The sequence below is a fragment of the Triticum aestivum genome, chromosome 5A (assembly GCF_018294505.1).
Source record: "Triticum aestivum cultivar Chinese Spring chromosome 5A, IWGSC CS RefSeq v2.1, whole genome shotgun sequence".
NCBI classification, from domain to species: Eukaryota; Viridiplantae; Streptophyta; class Magnoliopsida; order Poales; family Poaceae; genus Triticum; species Triticum aestivum.
Genome location: NC_057806.1, coordinates 50,548,666 through 50,570,065, shown reverse-complemented (window position 1 = coordinate 50,570,065; position 21,400 = coordinate 50,548,666). Strand labels below are relative to the sequence as shown.

Below are 21,400 nucleotides of genomic sequence, written 5' to 3'. Positions count from 1 at the left end.
AAAAATTACCCAAAGACAAAGCAAAGTCTAGTTAGTGAAAACATACTTAGTACAGACCCATGCAAACATCAGTATAAATACTCTTTTTTCAGAATAATTCAAAATTACTCTAAAAAAATAGCTCAGTACAAACACACACATATATCAGTATGGGTACTGTTTTTCAGACGGGAAAACAACATGATCCGTCTTGCCATATTCAAAATTACTCTTAAACGATTGTGAATTTGAGAAAACGTCCAATCTCTACTTCTAATTGAGCAGTTGGTAGTCTTCGCCGGTCAATTTTCGTCCCACCTCCCTGGTGTGTTTTTTGGTACCTCCTCCCACCTTCCGGATCCCCCACTTCCTCCCTCCAGACCGACAAAAAAAAGGCATGCTACAACTAGGCCTGTTGTGAAACACTACGGTTCAGCGACAGAAAATCGACCTAAAAAAATTTACGACGGTTAACCTACGAAAATTAACCGGTTAAAAAAACAGTAACGAATCTGGTCACCCCGCTCGATCTGGATCACCCCGCTCGATCTGGATCTCGTCGGCGGCGGCTCCTCCCCACGCACCGACGCATCCCCAGAGCCCTCCCCACCTCCTCCCAGAACCGGCGACTTCGCCTCCCGCCGTGGCCCCCTCTCTTCCCCTCCCCTCGTCGCAGATCGAGCGACAACCGCGGTGTGGGCGGGCGACGCCAACGCGCTGCTCCTGCTCGGCCACCCGGGCCCGTCCATCGCCTGCTCGCCTCCCGCAGCGTCTTCTCCGAGCACACAACCGACGGTGGCCGGAGGCTGTACACGCTTGTGCTGTCGTGGCCGCGGCTCCACAAGGCCGTGCGCGACCCAGCCAGCGCCAAGCCCTTCGCGCGCGCCCACGCCTAAACCTACTACACCCAGGACCGGGAGGCGAACAGGTGATGCTCGACGACGAACATCTGCTTGAGGACACCTTGCTCGACGATGCTCCTCTCCGCTAGCATCTCCATTGCATGGTGAGCTTCCCCTGTCTCCTCCCTTTAAATTTGGAGTACTGCTTGGGTACAGATTAGGAGTAGGGTTCAGTTTATTTGTATGTGTATGGGTACAGATTATGAGTAGGAGATGTAGTCGTAGGCACAGTTTTAGTAAAATTTCAGTAACTTCAATTATCCTGCTTGAAGTACTTTGAAAATATACTCAAAAAATGTACTGTTTGTACTGCTGATCTTGCAGATAGGGGGAGAGTTCTTGTACTCAGAGCAGCTGTTGATCTGCAGCAACTCTAGAAGTAGGATTTAGGATAATCATAGTTTCAGTTTGCCAAGCAGGGAGTATAATTTAACTGGAAATCAACCAACTATTGCTTTGAACTGGAGTATAATTACTGAAGCGGGTCGAAGTGGGACGATGTGGTTCGGTGGTCAACGGCGGCTGCGCGGGATGCAGTATGGTATGGCTTGAGCATCTCGAGGAGGGGCTCTCTCCGCAAGGCATCCTCTACGCCAGTACGTTCTCTGATCCGAACCTTCTTCTCTTCGCTCATGCACGCACCAACGCAGCTGACCTGTCGTTGACCAGCGGCGGAGGTGTTCGAGTAGTCTGTCCCGGGGCTGCGCGTGGAGCACGTCGACGTCTCCGTCTTGCCATTGCTCAGCACCGCCCTGCCGGCTGGGGTTCTTATTTGCCATCGAGGCCTTCCGCAACTGGGACCATGGTGCCTGATAGCTTCCTCTCCGGCTGGATCGGCAGTCTATCCACCCAGTAAATTTTTGCTCTTCTCTTAAATTTTCTATGTTTCTTTGTCTGATTCTCAATAAAGAGCTCAAACTCGAGATGAGTTTTTGGTTATGACCTGGCCTATGGGCGCCTCTGCGCTCCAGTCAAGTCTCATGTGTGCGTTGATTTAAGTCAGTCTTCACATCATATATATTTGACCTACAGCAATTGGTTGTGTGCTTATATCCACTATTCAAACAATATTATTTTAAAACTTCCTGATTTACAGTTAACTTAGTTTATTGGCTGGCAGGAGGAGTGTAATGTTGAGATCAATGTCGGGATCCGCAGGTACTACTATATATTCAGAGTTCCTGTGGATTTTTTGTTCAGGCAAATGACAGCCTTCTTAAAATTGCATTATGGTGTTGGTGTTTTAGGTTTCTATGGCGTAGCATCAGATTAATATTGCCAAGCCTGAGCTGGCGGTTCATATGGAAGATCCCATGGGCCAGCAGCTGGAGCCTGGAAGCAGATGTTAATGCTCCATAGCAGAGAGTTTAGGTTTACAGCAAGCAGCGACTACCAAATTTTCCATGGTTAGTGTTGATTCCTAATGATCTGTGGTTTATAACATTGACGACAACATCTAGGCTATCTCAAATTTACCATCAGATTAGTGATCTTTATGCATGATTGGTTTAAATTATTATTTTCATCCTAGCTCTTGTGTTTACAGTAGGATATAAACGGAAATTGTAATGGAGATGGTTGCCATCAGTTCCATTTTGTTGCACATCACAAGCCTTGCCACTCAGATCGTCGCTGTGGCCAGATCCGACCGGGGGAGCCGCCATAGAGCCGACACCTCGGCGGCGCAGCAGCAGCCCGACAGAAGGTGGGTGCTCGAGCTCATCCAGCAGCTCGTCATCGACCAGGAGGCCTCTACCTCGACTGCAACCGTCCGTGGATCTCTATTGCAAGCACCTTGTATCTACTGATGTTCTTCCGCCCATCTAAATTCCACATGTTTTTTTTGACGGGATCTAAATTCCACATGTTGTTATATGAGTGGTACAGCTGCATGGATTGGCGATATGAGTATTTGTACAAACCGCCGAGGACCTCAAGTTCACATGGTTCGTGCTTCTTTACATACGAACTCTACATATGACAACCAGCAGATCAATTGGTACCATCTCCGATTTCTATCATCATGTTGCTTCATTTATCTTCATATAAGTTTCACTGGATGCATGTATTTAACATACTACTTTTTTTAGTAGGCATCAAACTTGGTTCAGGTAGCTTTTTTTGTGAAAGAAAGTTATGTTTCTAAAGATCTGTACTCTGAATCCTAGATCTCATACTTGCTTTTTTTTGGCATAATAGTTTCAGGCCTGATGAGTATCAAGCAGATTGGGTTCTCCAAGGAATGCCAATACGAACTCACTTTTTGCAACACACATGCTCATCCAATTGGGCAGCCAGCTGGGAGGTAGACAATACCTTTTTCCTCTTTCACAAATAAAATATTTTGATACTCAAGATTGGATATCAAGGCATTATTTTATATCAATTTATTGAGCCAAGGTCATGGAAGGAACTATTTTTTCTCTTGTTGCAACACACAGGCTCAAGGGTACAGGTGCGTGAACCCCTACTTATATATAGGCATTTTCACGTGTGTGTTGGAGCTTTGTCTGATCGTATACACTGATTAGTGCATGGGTCCTGTTGATTGAGGATGCTTTGATGGGTAGGGGATTCCATGAAAGAGCTGGTGTGGATTAATATCCTTCGGGTTTCTGCATGGCGTGGCCCTGACATTTATCAGGCACTAGAATAAATCTGAATTGTGTGTAGCGGTTGTCCATCTACTTAGTTATTGTAGGCATTATGTTTCACATAAATATAGATATATTTGAATCATGAGTAACTACATGTCCACTCTTCGTCCAAAGTTTTTGCTTCTACAATATGATTGGACTATTTAGTTCGCATCCTTCTCCCTTTGCAGATTCTAATGCATTTTGAAATTGTTCATGTGCTTCATTTTTGCACTCTTGCTACTCTCTGGAGAAATTATTTGCAGATTCTAAAGCATGGCTCCTATGTTGGTATTCATGGCCAATCTAGCTATTTTATGATTAGTAAATTGTTTGCAGTAATGTACTACCTGCTTACTCTTGGGAGTGTGGATGACTATGATTTTCTTTATGCTTATTATGTGCAAGCATAGTGTTCTTTGCACAAGCATGATGATGATCGAATAAATTATAGTTCTCTGAATGCATCCTTTTGTCATTAGGTGATGTTTTAGGAAAAGATCCTTGTGTGTTGTTGAATTGTTTACAAGAAAACAACTATTCGGGAGTACATAGAGATAGAGTGCTTTTTAGTAGAAGCAAGATAGAGTTGATGTCGATTAGACTTAACCGGGTTTCTTCAAATTTAATGGTTTGTCGTATGAAAACTATTGAACTAAAAATAATCTAGCGAGCAATAATAAAATGAAGAATAAGGCATCCTATCGCAGAATCCTATGAGTGAATAGTAGCCCAATACAGTGGCGAAATAAAAATGCTTTGTTTGGATACCAGGCAAAAAAATAGTTCACGTAGAGAGACTTTATTAGTTGCAGAGTAACAACACTACCACATACAAGGGTGTAATTGAAGAGACTAACTCATCAACTGGAGTGAGATACTTATTGCTCTATTTGTAGTGAAGATGGCCCCTTTTGGAGTGAGGCGCAGCTATAGTTGCTCTATGTTGTGAGAATACCCAAGCCCTCAAATGCCGAGAGGCTTCTCTGGTTATGGGTTGCACATTCAAAAAGCAAGATTGTAAGTTAATGATTCGCCGAGTTGTTTCTCTGCTAACTGTTTTTTGTTAATGGCTGAAACCTTGTGCTGATCCCTTTTTTCTGCTTGTTCTAATTAGAGTACACCGGCTAGATATGGTTCTCAAGTATGCATCAATACAAATTATTCCAAACATTGTTGCACTATGCTGCATGTAGCTTTTGGTGTGGTATAACATTTTCTCTATCTTCTTACATTGTCTACTTAATTTCTTAGACAACTAGCTCGAAATTTGGATATGGTAATATGTGCCTTCAAGTTTCTAAGGTTCCTGGAGAGTTTAACCACTTCATACATCTCCCTTTTAGAAACTTGTACTTAGTAGGTCATTTGTCGTATGATATATCAGATTTATTTGTTTGATGAATATTGATAGTCAATCGATTTTTATATAAATGTGTAATAAGTAGTGACTGCTGCAAAGTTTACTTGGTCTTCGATTTTTATATTTCAGAAGACTGTCCTAGGGATGTTAGGTTTATATTTTAATTGCTGGTTATTTCATTACTGGAGCACCCAAAGTGGTTATTTCATCCGTATATAAAGCCCCAATTAGGCCTTGTTGCTTGAGATGGTGGTTAAGGCGACATGACAGCTGTTAAGGAGGAGAGGAGAGAATATTAGTTTGTCTCTATATGAATGCAAACCATATGTCAACATGATCGACATACATTTCTGAATTTAAACGATTGTTTAATCACTATTTTCCGTTAGTCCATTGGCAACACACAAACATTCAACTAACCATTGTTGCTGTGCTTCTTGTTGACAGTTCGGGGTTAGAAGGGAGAAGTTAGATTGATTTTCTGCGTGCGTGTGCAAGCTCGGTTTAACCTATGAGGCTCACTGGTATAGTTATTTTTTGAATATGCAATCTGAATAAACATAGGTAAAACAGTATGGTGGAATCTTGCGACAGGGGCAGAAGTTAGAATCTTGAGACAATGCTATAACTCCTTGTCCTTGGTAGTTTGGACTTTGTAATAATTATCCTAGATAGATGCTAGAATGGTAGTAATACCCAGTAAACCCATATTTAGCAATGGCCATGCATGTCTTTTAGAAACAATCATCCTTTTAATATTAGGTAGAGATATCTAAACAGACTTGATGTTTTTCTATTAAAGTTTGTTTTATGTATATACTGAAATTAGCAACGCCAAACTTTTAATCTGGAAATATCACTTATTCACTTTAGAGTACCTTGGTCTATAAATGTGCTGCGCTGCTGTATTTTAAAGACGCGGTTTGTATTGGAAAAGATTGCATTAAAGATGGTGTCGATATTGACGACGGGCTGCCTTGCACGGCAAGGGACGGGGGTACAAGGATTGGCCTGCGGTGCCGCACCTTGTTGTTCCCTGCCAGTGGCGGGCGAGCTGCGGGGGCGCAAGGCGTGGCATCTGCAGTGCCACTCCTGGGGCATGCCTCTCCGGTGACATTGCCAGCGTACACAACATACCTTATTGCATGGGGATTTCATCTCTGAAGTAAATATTACGCCAGAACTGAATATTACGTCCGAAGACTGAAACATCCAGAAAGCTTATTGAGACTTCATTTATGGTGTTTCACTACTACACGAGGGAGGTAATTGTCTTTTATGTGCTTCCTTTTCCATTTCAATGCACCGTTGTGTTATTTTGGTTGAAAAATTAAAGTTACTACATATTTTCATGGTTTATGAAAAGTAGCTGAGATCCGTTGTTTTTTTCCTACTTAGTGAGGAAATTCCGGTGAAGCTAAAGTTGGTGGTGTTCATCTTTTTTTTCTCTCTACAATTTAGTACTCTTGACATCGTTGCTAAAATTTATCATTTCAAAAGATCAGTGTAGTAGTGCAGGCTAACAAAACCGTATTTTCTACAAACCCGAGGTAGACAAACATAACAACTGATGAAAGAAGAACATACTTGTACCTTGTTGCCCGCTGACTAAAAACAGAAGAACATTGAAACACTCGTTACTGCATTATATTTTTTAATTGCAATAGTATTTTGATTATGCATGAAGAAATATGCTGAGTGTTTCTTCATTTAGTTTCATGTGCCAATTAGGCATGGACAACGATGGCCACGATCCCATCATCGCCAGCTGACGGGAGGGAGACACACATCTCATCCAGTGGAAAAGCACGCTTCGAAAAATCCCTAACCCTCCATGGAGCCATTGTCAAGGTTACGAGATCAACGCCACCCACCACCACCATCGAGTTGTAGATGGTGTGTCGTGGTGCTCCCTGGCTCTTCCCGCCTCTTGAGAGACCACATGGGCTTCTGGCGCAATTTTTGGCCAAGGCTGGAAGCCAATAACACTTCTTAATTTTGATCATGGATGTCACATTGTGGTCGGCGGTGTGGTGTGTGGTGCGGTGCAGTTCTTGCCTGGCGTATAACAACTAGATCGGCAGCGCGCCTTGGTGCAAGGGTGCCGGTTTCAACAATGTAACGGTGAAGTTAGTAGAAAGCCAGGCTTATCATATGTATTCAATCAGGATAAAAAAAAAACATTCAAGTGTAATCGGAGCAAGACAACATCAATGGAAGAATAGAATGTTCATATACAGAATGGAATGTTCATAATCGGAGCAAGACAACATCAATGGAATGTTCATATAATCGGAGCAAGACAAACTACAGTACAACACATCTCCATAGCCACCAGAACGATAGTACAACACATTTGAAGAATGGAATGTTCATATACAGGGTAAATTAAAGGATGCAATGTTCATACACGGTAGATATTGGTCGTTGGAGGACTGAACACCGGTAATGGGCATGCACGGTGGACAGGTCCGTTCGTCTTGAACAGCAGTGTCAGAGAGAACGATGACACTCATTGTGTTCTCATTGAGCCCGAGTCTCAGATGGCCTTGTGAAGCCCAAGATGCTCTAACAGGAGATCAATCATCATTCTAACTGGGATCCTTACAATGCTTGTCTCGGCCTGTGTCATAGGAAATTTCAGAATGGTTATATAATTTTCCAGAGTACTAAAGTTGACAGCAGTTGGTTTTATACCATGAAAACAAAGGTCTGGGTAACTAAAGGACAACAACTAAAGGACATCAATCTTTGTTGTGCAAGAGTTTTATTAGATTCTTACTGTCCTGGTCGACAATTGAGACATAGTAATTGAAAAAAAAAATCAAATGCTACCATGAATCATAAGATAAACCAGCAGAAAATCTAAAGCCTAAACATCGGACAAAGTCACACACACGAGCAGATCGCTTCAAGTATTGTACAAAGAACAATGGCCTAGGAAACCAATCCACAATCCAGCGAGTTTGCTACAAAGAAAATCCTAAGGACAATCTGTACACACTCATACGCAAGCATCAATTCTGGTGTTTCCAACTTTAATGATAGGCTAATCGAAACGAGAGGCCAAGTCGTCCTGGATAATCATTTTGAAAAGTCTAATTAGACAATGTTAAGTGCAAGAGAGGCAAGGTGACTAATTCAACAATGCGCCAGGAACAGCCAGAAAAAGACGATTGCACCCACACGTCCATTGTAGTTCTTGTAGTCCTTGTTTGTTTTGCATCAGGCAGACCAATGTTACCAAGAATGGCATTAACGATAGAGTTTGGGCTGACCATCTCTTCAGTTAATGAGACACCAAACGATTCAATAGGTATAATATATTTGGAAACAGAATGTGTCAGGCCAGGCTCAAAAAGAAGAATGAGACGATAAGTAAGAAAACAACGGTGGCACAGGTTAATATGTGAATAGGTGGCCTTTAGATCGTTTAATAGATTCATTATGTGAGTATACATACTAATTAAAAATCAATACCACAACTAAATTATAATCAATAGATTTTGAGTATTCTCTCTGAAAAGGGCAGCATTTTTATACACAGCCCGAATAACAGTAAGATCACTCACGTGAACCCTAGATCGATACTACTGAAGTACATAATTTATAAGCGACCGACAGCTCGTGTTTACCTTGTTCATTGGTGGCACCGTGGACTGCATTTTCCATGTTCCTGTCGCCGGCGTGGTGGACAGGAGTTCCCTCCATGCACTGATTGGTATTGAGTAGTCAGTTGCTTTCAGATCACAAAGAACTACATCAAACAAAGATCAATTTACCTAAAGGATGCATGTCCTGCATACAATAAAATTGTATATTAGACAATGCTAAGAGCTAGAAATATTGATTGGTGCAAGTTTGAAGAGAACAAATCTAAATTACATCATACTTGAATCTTAGCAAAGCAAATGGTCAAATAATATATGTATGAGTGGTAGAAGAACAGCAATGGCCCAAAGCAGATACGCGGAACAACAATCAGGATCCAGGAAGTCCAAGGCAAGGCCTCTAAAAAGAATCTGCTCCACACAAGAAGAAACCAAAGGCATTTTTACAGCAACGCAGCCAGTCCTGCCAAATAGTACATGAATTAAACAAGGAAATGAGCTTACCCAGTAGGAGCATGACTGGCACGACCACCGGCAGTAGAGGCGAATGACAGAATCGTCCGTGGAAGGAAAAATCGAGCATGGCAAGTAACCTGCAGTGCAAACCATGCGTCAAATATAAAGCTGCAACCTAATTTTCCGCCACACACCAATATGAGTCTCAATCTAAAAAAGTAGAGCCAGACCAGGCCAAGACACTAATAGGAATCTCAATATAAGGGTACAATGACCAGGCCAAGAAAATAAAAAGTGTCATCAGTAAAGTAGTTGACAATAAACTATAAGCTCTAATCATAGAACTATTGTTGCAGGTCAAAACAACTGAAGTATGATTTACCAATCTACAAACATAGGCACATAAATAAAACTGTTTGATTCTTGCCTTTACATATATAATATAAACAGGGACACATAATGAGGACTCCTAATAAAAAATGCCGTTTCAGAAATATAATGAATAATGGACATATACTGAAATGGCTAATATTGAGATGAAGAAAGAAACAGAAACCTTTCTACGAGATAAGTGATATAGGCAACTTCACCAACCAAACTATATTTTCAAAATAAGCTTTTCAGTAGAAATAGTTTATCAACCAAACTATAGTTTAAAAATAAGCCCAGCAATAGAAATACTTGAAAATAAACTATAAGCATTAGTCTTATACGACTAAAAACTTCCCGTAAAGCTGAAACCACAAATGGGGATATGTGTGCCTTCCGTTGAAGGTGGACATAACCATGTACAAATATTAGGTGTTTACATGACAAAAATATCCCACCAAGGTTGGCATCACCAAGGACAAACACTTCCATTGAGCTAGAAAACTTTACTGAAGGACAATAGACATGTAAATTGCAAAAGAGGTAACATGCATAAAGCAAAGTTTCGATCCCCTCTCACATGAATGTGTCAATACGACTCTAGCCATGCTCAACAAAATGACTAATATTTCTCCAGTAGATGTCCATCAGCTAAAACTTTCTGAGATAGTAGAAACATCTATTTATTGGTGCATCAAATCACTACTAAAAAGGGAAAATGTTGTCTATGTCATTGCTCAACACATGTTGCTACCTGCTGGGTGGGAGAAGTAGTGGACGAAATGCAGACCCAAAGAAAGGCACCATCTTGATCCCTTTGAACGCAGAACACCAAAAGCAACAACGACCTGGACGCGCGCGGGGGAGGGGGGGCGTCCGACGGAGACCTGCGAGCATAGATTAGGCGAGAACCTTTCAGCCATGTAATGCAAGTATTAATTATGCATTTCAGAAATTATTGAGTTAACCTTTCAGCTACAGCTATCACCATAACTCAGATTTGACCGAGCAAAAAGGCTCTTCATATGAATCAGTTTCTAAAACACAAAAGAAATAGCACATTAGTGAGTTAACCAAGCCATGGCGCCCCATGCAGCATTTATCTTATTGTGCAAGGTGTGTTTTCAGAGTGGAACTAACAAAATTTAGAAAATAATGGACATTGCATATTCATGGTGATAGTCAAACAAAACATTTCTAGCCCCACATAGATCCTAGCCAGCATCAAGTCAAGTAACTATTCATTTAACAGAAATGAGAGATGAAGAGAGTATTTTCACCTCGTGCTTGGACCACTAATGTGGTTATGGTGATGCCGTCCATATCGCCGCCAAGGCAGGGTCACTGGTGCAGTTGCTGCTCCACGACCATGATCTGATGTCGCCCCAGGTGCCATTGAAGACAGACCACGACGATGTTGATGTCATCGTGGAAGTGGCGCCTTATCATCTTCATATCATGTACACTGATCTCTCTTCCTTGTGGCTCCCTTCAAGGCAGCCGGCACCCAACAATAATCAACAAAATAGGTGACCTGTAAACAATTGGAATAAAAACCAGGATGACCCCTAAAAAGATGTATGCAAGAAGGTAAACACAATAAATGTATAGGTAGCCACACAACATTATCATAATCGAACCAATTTTTCTGCCAGTTAGCCTATTTCAGATTGTACGTAATAATTGGTAAATCTATAATCCATTTCTTTGGATGAAAACAACTTATACTTTGATCCTAAGGGTACAACATGAATTACTTCTAAATCACTAATGCAAAGCATCAGTGGTTAGTACTCCCTCCGTCCCAAAATAAATATCTCAAGGTTAGTACAAAGTTGAGACACTTACTTTGGGACGGAGGGAGTAATATTAATACACATGGTTTGCTCATTCCATTTCTTTTTCATTCGTACATAATGAAATTTCAGCTATAAAGTACAACAGACCCCGAGAAGAAGAATAAAAATGCCATCAAACTGCACGAACCATCTTAACTAATATAGATATAAGCCGAAAAGTAACAGGTGTACTGACAATGTCTAAATTGGCAGGTCACACAGTACAAATAAAATATGATTTCGAAAGGATAAATATATAGGAATAGATAAGGCAAAGCACTACTGAAAAAAAACATTACAGTATAGCAACCAAAAACAAGAGGAAAATGAAATGCTCGGGAAAGGAAAAGTTCATTACTGCACCTATTTGATGGTTTGCAGCCAAGGGAGGGATACACGGATTGCATCAACCACGCCATCCTTCAAGACAACAAACATAATTATCATGGAAGAACCAGAGGCATCAAATCACATAAAATTATCACATGGCACCAACTTTCAGTCCACAAGGAGATCGAGATTGAGAGAGAGACGGGCCCATAGGTCATCAGCAGTCACGATGGTAGGGCGTGTGTGGTGGTGCTGCTTTCACCTGGTGGAGGGGAACAGAGGGTTGGATGGGCTGGAGGCAGCCACGCGAGAAGATGACAGTGCCAGCTTCGCGGATGACAGTGTAAACAATAGACACAGCTCACTGAGCACTAATTATGGTGTAGCACAATATACTAATAATTAGTATCTATGCAGTTAGTTAGGAGCCTAGGAAGGAACCACAAACGTCTCAAATTAGTAGATTAAGCGAAGGCAATGTGATTATTCAGAAAAGAGGGACACCTAGTACAAGAGAAAGTAGCACTTACGCCTGGTCTTTCCATATTTGGTCCTGCTTCAAAACTGGCAAAATAAGTGTTGCTTCCATTATCTTAGCAATTGCAACATCATTACATATCTGCGGAAACACCAAACGTTAGAAAGTAACAGATGGGCCTATGTTGTAATTAAAACTCAAAGTCAGCTTAGGAAATTCGTTACCACTACCCACTGCTTAAGAAATTGGCATGATCTTCTTAGGCAGGTACATAAATAACTATTAAAGGACATGAGAATCTAATTTGTTTCTTAAATAAGCAACAGAAGATCATTGAAAAAACATGCTATTAAAAGGAATTATCATAAATATATTGAAGGTGTAGGCTGAAGACACTTAAGCAACAACCACCATCATAGGAAAAACAATTCTCATGTAACAGCGAGATTCAGAGACTCAGAACCATGCTTAAGCAGAAAAAAGCATTGCACTACTGAAACAAGTATTTATCAATCACACAAAATAAGGTGAGGAAGGATTTATCAATCACACAAAATAGAGGGGCGCCGACTGGCCGCACAAAAACAGTTCAGTTCAAGAAAAATTAATTCAGTAAACTAAAACAGAACCTAAAATGCAAACTAAAATGGACATCAAAGGCATAGGTCAGCAATCAGCACTTCAACACAATAATCATAACATGCACCTGTTGGCAAAATAAGAAAAACCGTTATTTATCTGCATTATTATAGTTCCCTTATTCAAGATTTCAATAAAGAAATTTGCTGACAGATAATATTAGACAGGAAACAACTACAGTTATAATCCTCGAGAAGCATAACTCAATCACCAGGTCAAATCTACAGTTGGTGATAATTGTTTTGGATTCAACTAAATCAACTACGAAGAGGAAAAAAAAGTCAAAAACTTTAGTGTTGGCAACCTCTACAGAATTACACGCTTTCACCTCCACATCAACTCTCACAGTGTATAAAAAGATCGAAAAGCAGGTGTAAGTACAGAAAATTCAAACAGGAAAAAACTTGTTACTTGCCACTGACTTCATTAGAAAGCTTGAGATTGACTGTTTTTCTGACCTAACTTTTTGATAAATATTGACGACAACTATAACTCTAAATCATCGACGAAAACATTATCTCTGGTATGCATCACAAAAACTAAGTCTTAACTAACATGTAACAGTCGCACTAGCCTAAGATGAAGTGCAACGTGCATACATATGCTCCATTCAAATGCTTCAAGGGCTCCAATCCTACACAGACCAAGGTGAAAAAGGTTCAAGTCAGCTTACCGCATATAAGAAACAAACAAAGATTTTGTCCCCAAGAACATGAGTGAAAAAATGATCTCAATTCAAATGACATTAGAATATCCCAAGTAATTAAAATGTCGGCACTAAAGAGGAAGGAAGAGCAGATCACCACTCTCAAAATTCCATCGGCACTTAACATCAAACTCTGACGTGGACACGTGGTTAGTTAGTTACCATTCACTAATTTGAAAGAAACCCTTCCCAAGTAGATGGTTAGCATCCCATGTCCTGGATCTGCTCCCCATAACTCCTCCTACACCTACATACAAGATCAGAAATGAGCAGCGAATTGTGCAGATAGTAGTAACCCTTCCACCGGATTGAAGACGACGAGGAGAGGCCCCTTGCTCCACCATCCTCTTGCATAGGCTCAATGTCTCTGCATCCTCCCTTGGCAGCACCTGAAATGAGATGGCACCCAAGCTTCAGCAAAACTGAAATGGCGTCGTGACACTTAATTTAATGGAGATCGGGTGGTCGAATTGGAGGAAACGTCTGACCTGCATCCCTCCTGCCACGAGGGCAGATTGGTTGGCGGACCAGGGCGCCATGTCGGGCACGTAGGTGAGGTCGTTGCTGAAGACGACGCTGGTGGCCGTGAGCGCCGTGGCGAGCGAGGCCATCTGCGTACTCTGCATCCAAATCACGAGACCCGAATCAGCGAACGAGCAGATGCAATCCAAAAATGGTCAACGTGGTAGAAATATCTTTTTTCGACTCACGTTTGGGCATCTTGGTCTGGACGACGGCTACAGCTGGGTTGGACCCCCCCCCCCCTCCATGGCCGACCTCGAGGACGGTGGCGGCTCAGGTCGACGACGGCGCGTCGATGCCGCCGTGGATCTGGGCGCTGCCTCCCCTCGTCCTCCTCGCGCTCCGGGAGCGGGCGGCGGTTCCCCTTCTTGCCCCTGCGCACAAGCGTGCGGTGCGGCGGCGGCCGGCTGGGCGAAGAAGACGACGGCGGCGTGGGGCTGGACGTACAGCCGCCACGGCGGCACGGCAGGGAGGCCGAAGGAAGGAGGAGAGGGCGGCGCGGTCGCGGGAGAAGGAGGCGGCGGCTAGGCCGGCCTCGTCGCGCGCGGGTTTTCACAAGCTTTCAACGCCATCTCATTTGCAGAATTCCGACAAACCGTTTGAAAATTAAGGCTGTGTTCGGTTTCTCTCTGCTCCGTTAACTCCGCTCCCGGAGCGGACCATCCTTTAGCTTAATTAGGCGGAGCTGCCAAAACCCAACTCCCCAACTCCACGGAGCGGGGAAGTTCTGAACAGGGCCTAAGTCGAAAATACGATTCATGTTTTCGGTTTTGAAAAAAACGGTTTTTTAAAACTGCTCTTAAATCATAATTTTTTTGCAAAAATAAATTATAAGATTTTAATGTGGATGTCAAGAGCTTTCCAACGATATATTACACGCCCCATTTTGACAAAAAAAAAATGCAAAAAAATTTAAACTAAAGAAGACGATTTTTAACAGCAACAGAAAGCATCAGTTCAACCGCTTGAACTCATCAGTTCAAGTAAGGTAATAGAATACGCATAACAGAATAACCCAGATGTATATGTATGTATATATATATATATATATATATATATATATATATATATATATATATATATATATATATATATAGGGTCTCGCTATTCATCACCCTGGGTGAGGAATATTTATTCTTCACCCACTCTATTTTACCATCAATGCACCGTAATTTTAGGTTCCGTAAGTTTTGTTGTATATATGACGCAAAATGGGACCGTAAGAAAATATATAATCGCCGTAAAAAATATTTTATGTTATGTAAAACTACAAACGTAAAAACATAGTCTAAAATACATATAAACTGCAAAATTTCTTGTCTTATGACCTATATTTTTTATTTTCTTATGTCAAATTTTACGTAGTGAATCAATAGAAATGTAACTATTTAAATTTAAAATGTAATTTAATTATGAAATGATCGTAAGATTACCTCAGGTGAAGAATAACTTATAGAACAACACTATTCTAATCATGGTATTAGAATAGTTATTCTGATCATAGCACCCCTATAAGGCCGCGATCGAGATGCTCCCGAACTTCCGAACCAGCACCTAAAAAAAAGAAAAAAGCCCACCCCCCTCTGCCGGCGGCGCGACCTCCCCAGATCCTCCGATGGCGCGACCTCCCGAGATCCTCTGGCGGCGCGGCCTCCCAGATCCTCGCCGCCGTGCCCAAGCTTGGGCGCCGACCTAGCAGCCCCGTGCGCCGCCCTGCCACTTCCCTGCGCCGCCGCCTGCGCACAACCGCCGTCGCGACCCACCTCCCCGCACCGCCACCTTCCCACCAGCGCCGCCACGGGATCCACGCACCTCCACGCGTCGCAGGTGCCTGTGCTCGTCGGCGTGCCCGCGTTCTTCCCCGTTGACGAGATCGAGCGAGTGCCTCTGGTTCCTCCGCCAAGTCTCCTCCCCCATGCGCTGCAGGCCTCCCCGAGGCGCCGCGTGCCAGAAACCCACGGCTGTGTCTCCCGCCCTCCGGCTCTTCCTGACTTCCCCCGGTGAGGCTCCACAGCCACCGCACCGCCTCATCCCGGTGGGGCTCTTCCACCGCGGTGCCTAGGCCGTTCAATGACAAAGCCCAGGTAAGTTCATAGGCGCAATGTCCCTTGGATCCCGCTGCAACCATGCTATTCTCGCCAGCGCACCATCCATGACGGGCGCCATTTTCTGTTTCTTCACTACATATGTGAATCCTCTCCTCAAATGGCCAGTTGATGTAGACCGCGCCATCTTAAAGGAAAGCCAGTGACAGTCTGTCGAGTGAAACCGGTGCACTGTCAAGCGAACATACATGTGCAGCTGACAATTTGGCCGGCGGCAGCAACATTTCTTGGCACGTGGTTGTTGGTTTTGGCGGGCAAACAAGCAGCAACAAGCAGCTGCAGGCAAAAGGTACTAGCAGGTGAAAAAAGAATTCTAGATCAACAATGTTTTACATCGCGACCTCACTTGTTTATAATTTGATGGTAGGCTGTTAGATTTAGTCGACAGTTGATGGTGTCATGTCGTTCCTACTATTGAATGCACTCTGAATTTGTATGGTCAATGCTATGAATTATTGAAGCGGATGGACAGGTTTGTAGAATACTCAACTAGATGTGTTAGTCTTCAAACATCAGCAGAGCTCATTTTCAAACAGCAATACCAATGTACATCTTCTACAAACAAACAAAAAGGGGAAAGATGCTAGTCTTGTTGCTTATCTACTCTTAATTTTGAAGTGACAAAAAATTATTGATCTGAACTGGCAGGTGTTTGATTGGCTCCTCTGACTCCATTCGCCATGCCACTCACCTCGCGTCGCTGGACCACCGCGGTCACAGGCAGAATCCTTTCGTTCAGTATCCAGCGCAAGCAAATCTGAATCCGCACGCGCAAGCCTTCCGTTGCCGAGTCAGCCCTCCTGCTGACTGCTTCTGCAGTAGCAAGTCGCGCCACCTGCACCTGTTATCACCACAAGACGTTCTACTACACCTATATGTTCTACTACGACTAAACGCCGGTGGTGGTGAAGTTCTACTACGGCTATACGCTACGTTCTACTACAATTGTATGTCAGCGACCATGAAAATTCTACTAGATGTACGCCAAGTTGTACTAAAGTTATACACCGGCCGTCACAGTGGTTCACATAACTCCTGTGTGGTTACAGGACATGTGTGTGCGTGTGTGTGTGCTTGTAGGATTGCTGGACGTGTGTTGGCCTAAGCAATAGGCTTGCTCTCAACACCATATCCTTATATTTTTCTCTCTTGCTATTTACTTCACAAAAATGTACACATACTTTATTCTCTCTCTAAAAAATGTGCGCACACGAGTGAAAAACCTAGAATTTCGAATAAAAAATGATCATTTCAAAAACTATAAAAAGAAGGATTTCCCCGTTTCAAGAAAAAACCTTCGGGTTCAAATTTAAAAGACAAAGAAGTTCAAAGTTTATTAGAAACCCAAGAAGGTAGAATGAAAAAAAAGCATCTCATTTTTAAAATAAAAACGGGATATTCTCCATTAGAAAAAACCCTAGAAGTTTGATTAAAAAATGGAGCAGTACGATGTTTATACAAAAATCAAAATTTCCTGCTAATTAAAGAATGAAAACAAGAAGTTCAAAATAAAATAACGCAGTATTTCAAAATCTTAAAATAGAACATTTTGAAATTCATAAAAATGATTTCACCATTTCTAAAGAAAAAAACTTTCGAAGTTCAAATTTAAATAACAAACTGGTTTAATACTTATTACAAAACTAGGAAACCAAGAAGTCCAATTTACAAAAATAGAGCAGTTCGGTATTTATAAAAAATATATTTCCTTGCTACCAAAGAAATAAAATCATGAAGTTAAATTTAAATCAAGATATAAAAAATTGATGTATATGGAAAATCCAAAATTCTTTCCATTTCTAGGGAAAATAAAAGTATGAGGTTGAATTTAAAAAAAAATATTTGATGCTTATTTGAAAGCATATTTTTCGAAGAAATAAGACAAAGAAGTTCAATTTAAAATAACATAGAAGTTTGAAGTATATAAAAACTCAGACTTGTTGCAAGAAGTTCACGTGCACCTCCGTGAATGGTTCAGAATTTATATTGCGGGACGTCCGACCTCCAATTACATGTTTTCAAAAATGGCAAAAAATGACGTCCGACCTTCAATTGTGTGTATTCGACGTATACAAAAAAATGTGACAGAAGTTCAAGATGAAAACAACGACAAGTTTAAGTATGGAAAAAATGCATTTCAGGTGAGAATAAAAGTATTGAAGTGTAAAAGCTTAAAATGTTTGTTGAAAGAAGTTCAAGTGCTCTATCTGGGGAGGTTCAAAAATTCTTGCGAGAAAGGTTCACCTTGTATTTCCATGTTTGATTTTTTCCGTATAAAAATCAAATACAATTCTTTACTCAAAATATAAAAAGGTGAAGTTCAAATTGAAATAACAGAGAAGTTTGGAGTTTATTAAAACCTAGGATTTACCTGTTCAATAAATAAAAAACACAACGCCATTTTTGCACTTTTAAAAACAACTCATACACGAAAAATGGTTGCTAGAGTTCAAGTGCTCGGCGAGGAAAAGTTCAAAAAATTCTTGTGAGAGAGATTCACCGTGTATTTAGATGTCCAAATACATAAAAAAATATGTTGTTTTATAATTCTCTCAAACCAGAGAGAAGTTCAAAAGTGATAACAACCGGAAGTTCACGTACTACATGGTGTGTGTTTCATATAAGAAAACTACAATAAAGTGAAACAGAGTGAAGTTCAAACAGACATACCCCAGAAGTTCAACTACTTCACGCAGTGCAGAAAACATCACGTCAAAAACAGACTGAAGTTCAAACAAACATGCCCGTGAAGTTCAACTACTTGACACAGTGCATTTCCATTCGTGATGAAGGCAGAAATCATGATCTCGTCATTTTCTAATTTATTTCAAAATTGCAGGAAAATCATTTGTGTAAGTTCAAAGTCCTCGATCAGTTAAAAAAATATTGTGAGAGAGGTTTGTACAAAAAGAATATCATTTGTGTAGCACTAACAAAATGGATAAGAAAATTACAAACGAAAATATGTCACAGAAGTTCAACGCGAAAACAGCACGAAGTTCAACTACTACACTGAATGAATTTTAGATGAAAAACTTTTAAAATCGTCGCGAGTATGAAAAGATGATCAACACGGGAAACTGGCGTGCTTACAGCAGCTTTCCATCGGTATATCACCTGCTCAATTCCGGTGAATGGATGGAGAGTTACGAGGAGTGGATGGAGACCTACGAGCAAAAAAATCACATGAAAAACAGAGTGAAGTTCAGGTACACGCGCCGAGAAGTTCAGGTTCTTCACGCGGTGCATTTTCAAAGAATCTGTTTTGCGATAAAGGCAGAACGCATGATCCCACCGTTTTCGCAATTACTTGAAAACGACTAGGAATCAGAGAAAACCATCAACATGAAAAAGTTTCGCATTTTCCGTAGCTTTTCAGCGGTATATTATTTGCCCCATTCTGATAAAGTTTGTAGAAATTACGGCGAAAATACGTTTTTCGCCATTTTCGAAACTGACTTAAAAACCGTAAAGAATTGGGAGAAACAATACATACCAAAAAGTTTCGCATTTGTTCAAGCTTTCCAACGCCATATCATTTGCTGCATTCGGACGCACGGTTAAAAAATTAGCTCAAAAATACGAACTCGATAGGACTTGGACCATTTTCTAAATTACTCTTAAACCATTCAAAATTAGAAAAAACTTTCAAGATGAAAAAGTAGCGCATTTTTATAAGATTTCCAACGCCGTATCATATGCCTTCATTGGATTAGCCGTTTAGAAATGACATCGAAAAAACGAACTCAGCTGTTCGGTTTACGAAATTTTACGTTTTTTCAAATTACTCTTTAACCATAGGGAATTAGAGAAAACTTTCAACATGTGGAAGGAACAGTTTTGCAGCAGCTTTCCAACACCATATTATATGCCTCATTCCGATAAACGGTTTAGAAATGCGATCGAAAATTTGATTCACGTTTTTTGTGCGAAGAAAAAACGGTTTTCAAAACTGCTCTTAAACCGCTTATATTTTGCCAAAAATTTAAGTTGGGTCATGATATTGGTGTCCATAGCTTTCCAACGGTATATCGCAAGCCCCATTTGGGCAATGTTGGCAGAAGTTCAACCTAGTTCACACGGAAGTTCAACGTACTACTAGCGGGGCAGGTCAGGTTGGGATTTTTTTCGATCACAGTTCGGACATGCGCTCTAACGTATGCACACCCAGGGAAAGGAACACTTAACGGAACTATTCTCTTTGGAAGATATTTCTTACATAATGTAATATAACATAACTAGCCGGATACAACTTGTCTGTTCAAGCAACTATGACCCCTACGCCTGGTTTCCACGCATAACCCGGTCTATTCGGCAGCACGGGTATTAGGAAACACTCCGCGCCTTCAGGTCCAGAGGGCAAAGCGAAAAGGTCTGCCATGACAATCGTTTTACAATTCAGCTAGACGAAAAAATACACAGCCATTTCGAATCAAAAATTTCCTCCTCTATGCCATCCAGCAAGCTATCTAACTTACAATCCTGCTGGGAATATTTGGCAGCTACTGCTACTTGGTCATATACCAAACTAACGGGAACCTCCTTCCCGTCTGACCCTAGAGGTCTGACCCGAGCCATATGATTTGGGTCAAGCTTGGTGTACCGTGTCTTCACCATGGCCCAGGCCTCTCGCGCACCCGCCCGGCATGCCGATATTTTCCATAACCGGATATGTCGTCGCGCTCCCTTGAATAGCTCTACAAGCTCCTCCATACTTCCTGGAGGGGAGGCGGATGGCCATAAGGCCTTAGCAACACTCCACATTGCCTGCCGAGCTTGCTCGTGCATTTGCGACAGCCCTTGGAGCAGATCGTCCGACAATCCGTACATCTCCTCTTCGGAACGGCCTGTCAGCATACCTGCCAACATAACTCTGTCAGTTCATGATATCTGTGAACTATTATAAGGTAAATTCGGCCACATACTGAATATACCGCCGCGTAGCCTTTTATTCTCCTTCACGGAGTCGGCCAGTTGGCCCGTACATCTTTCAGATCCTCGCCTAACCGGGTATTCAAATCTTGGAGCTTGTTCTTCTCCAGCACGACTTTTGAGAGCACATGCTCGCCCGCGGCTAGCAGTTTCTTGGCTTCTCGTTCTCTGCCTTGGGCAGCTTTTAGCTGTTCCTGCAGTTGATCTAGTGATCCTAATAAGAGGTGAGCAACAGTGTTAGCATTATTGGTATAACATTATGTTTTCTCGATGGAGGGAAACATTACCAGGGGACGCCTTCTTGGATTTCTCCAGTTCGGCACGGGTAGCGATTAGCTACGTCTGACACTTTTCTAGCTCTTGGGCTAGTAGGTCGTTCTTCTCCGTAAGAACCTGGTTATACAACGATACTTAAATCAGTTGTACCAATTGCTTCAAGTCTCGGGGGCTACTGACATATGGTTATCATATTCGGACAAAGTAAACTTACCCGTACATCTTTTAGATGCTGCTTTGTGGCTCTGTTAAGCCCAT

The 21,400-nt window shown here is 41.7% G+C and overlaps 2 long non-coding RNA genes across 12 annotated transcripts; both read left to right on the top strand.

Annotated features, from left to right (window-relative positions):
- The first annotated feature begins 466 nt into the window (after nucleotides 1–466).
- On the top strand, nucleotides 467–7,117 carry LOC123102267 (uncharacterized). 11 transcript variants are annotated; one of them, XR_006448864.1, is made up of 9 exons: nucleotides 469–985; nucleotides 1,206–1,477; nucleotides 1,551–1,733; nucleotides 2,002–2,039; nucleotides 2,129–2,287; nucleotides 2,428–2,678; nucleotides 2,769–2,827; nucleotides 3,081–6,145; nucleotides 6,595–7,117. It is a non-coding gene; the product is annotated as an uncharacterized lncRNA (long non-coding RNA). The 11 variants fall into 11 exon arrangements; XR_006448863.1 differs by having other exon boundaries at nucleotides 2,769–2,880; XR_006448861.1 differs by having other exon boundaries at nucleotides 467–985; nucleotides 2,428–3,336; nucleotides 4,422–6,145.
- An 8,251-nt stretch (nucleotides 7,118–15,368) lies between these two features.
- Nucleotides 15,369–16,829, top strand: LOC123106552 (uncharacterized). The gene is made up of 2 exons (XR_006451385.1): nucleotides 15,369–16,406; nucleotides 16,583–16,829. It is a non-coding gene; the product is annotated as an uncharacterized lncRNA (long non-coding RNA).
- Nucleotides 16,830–21,400: the final 4,571 nt, after the last annotated feature.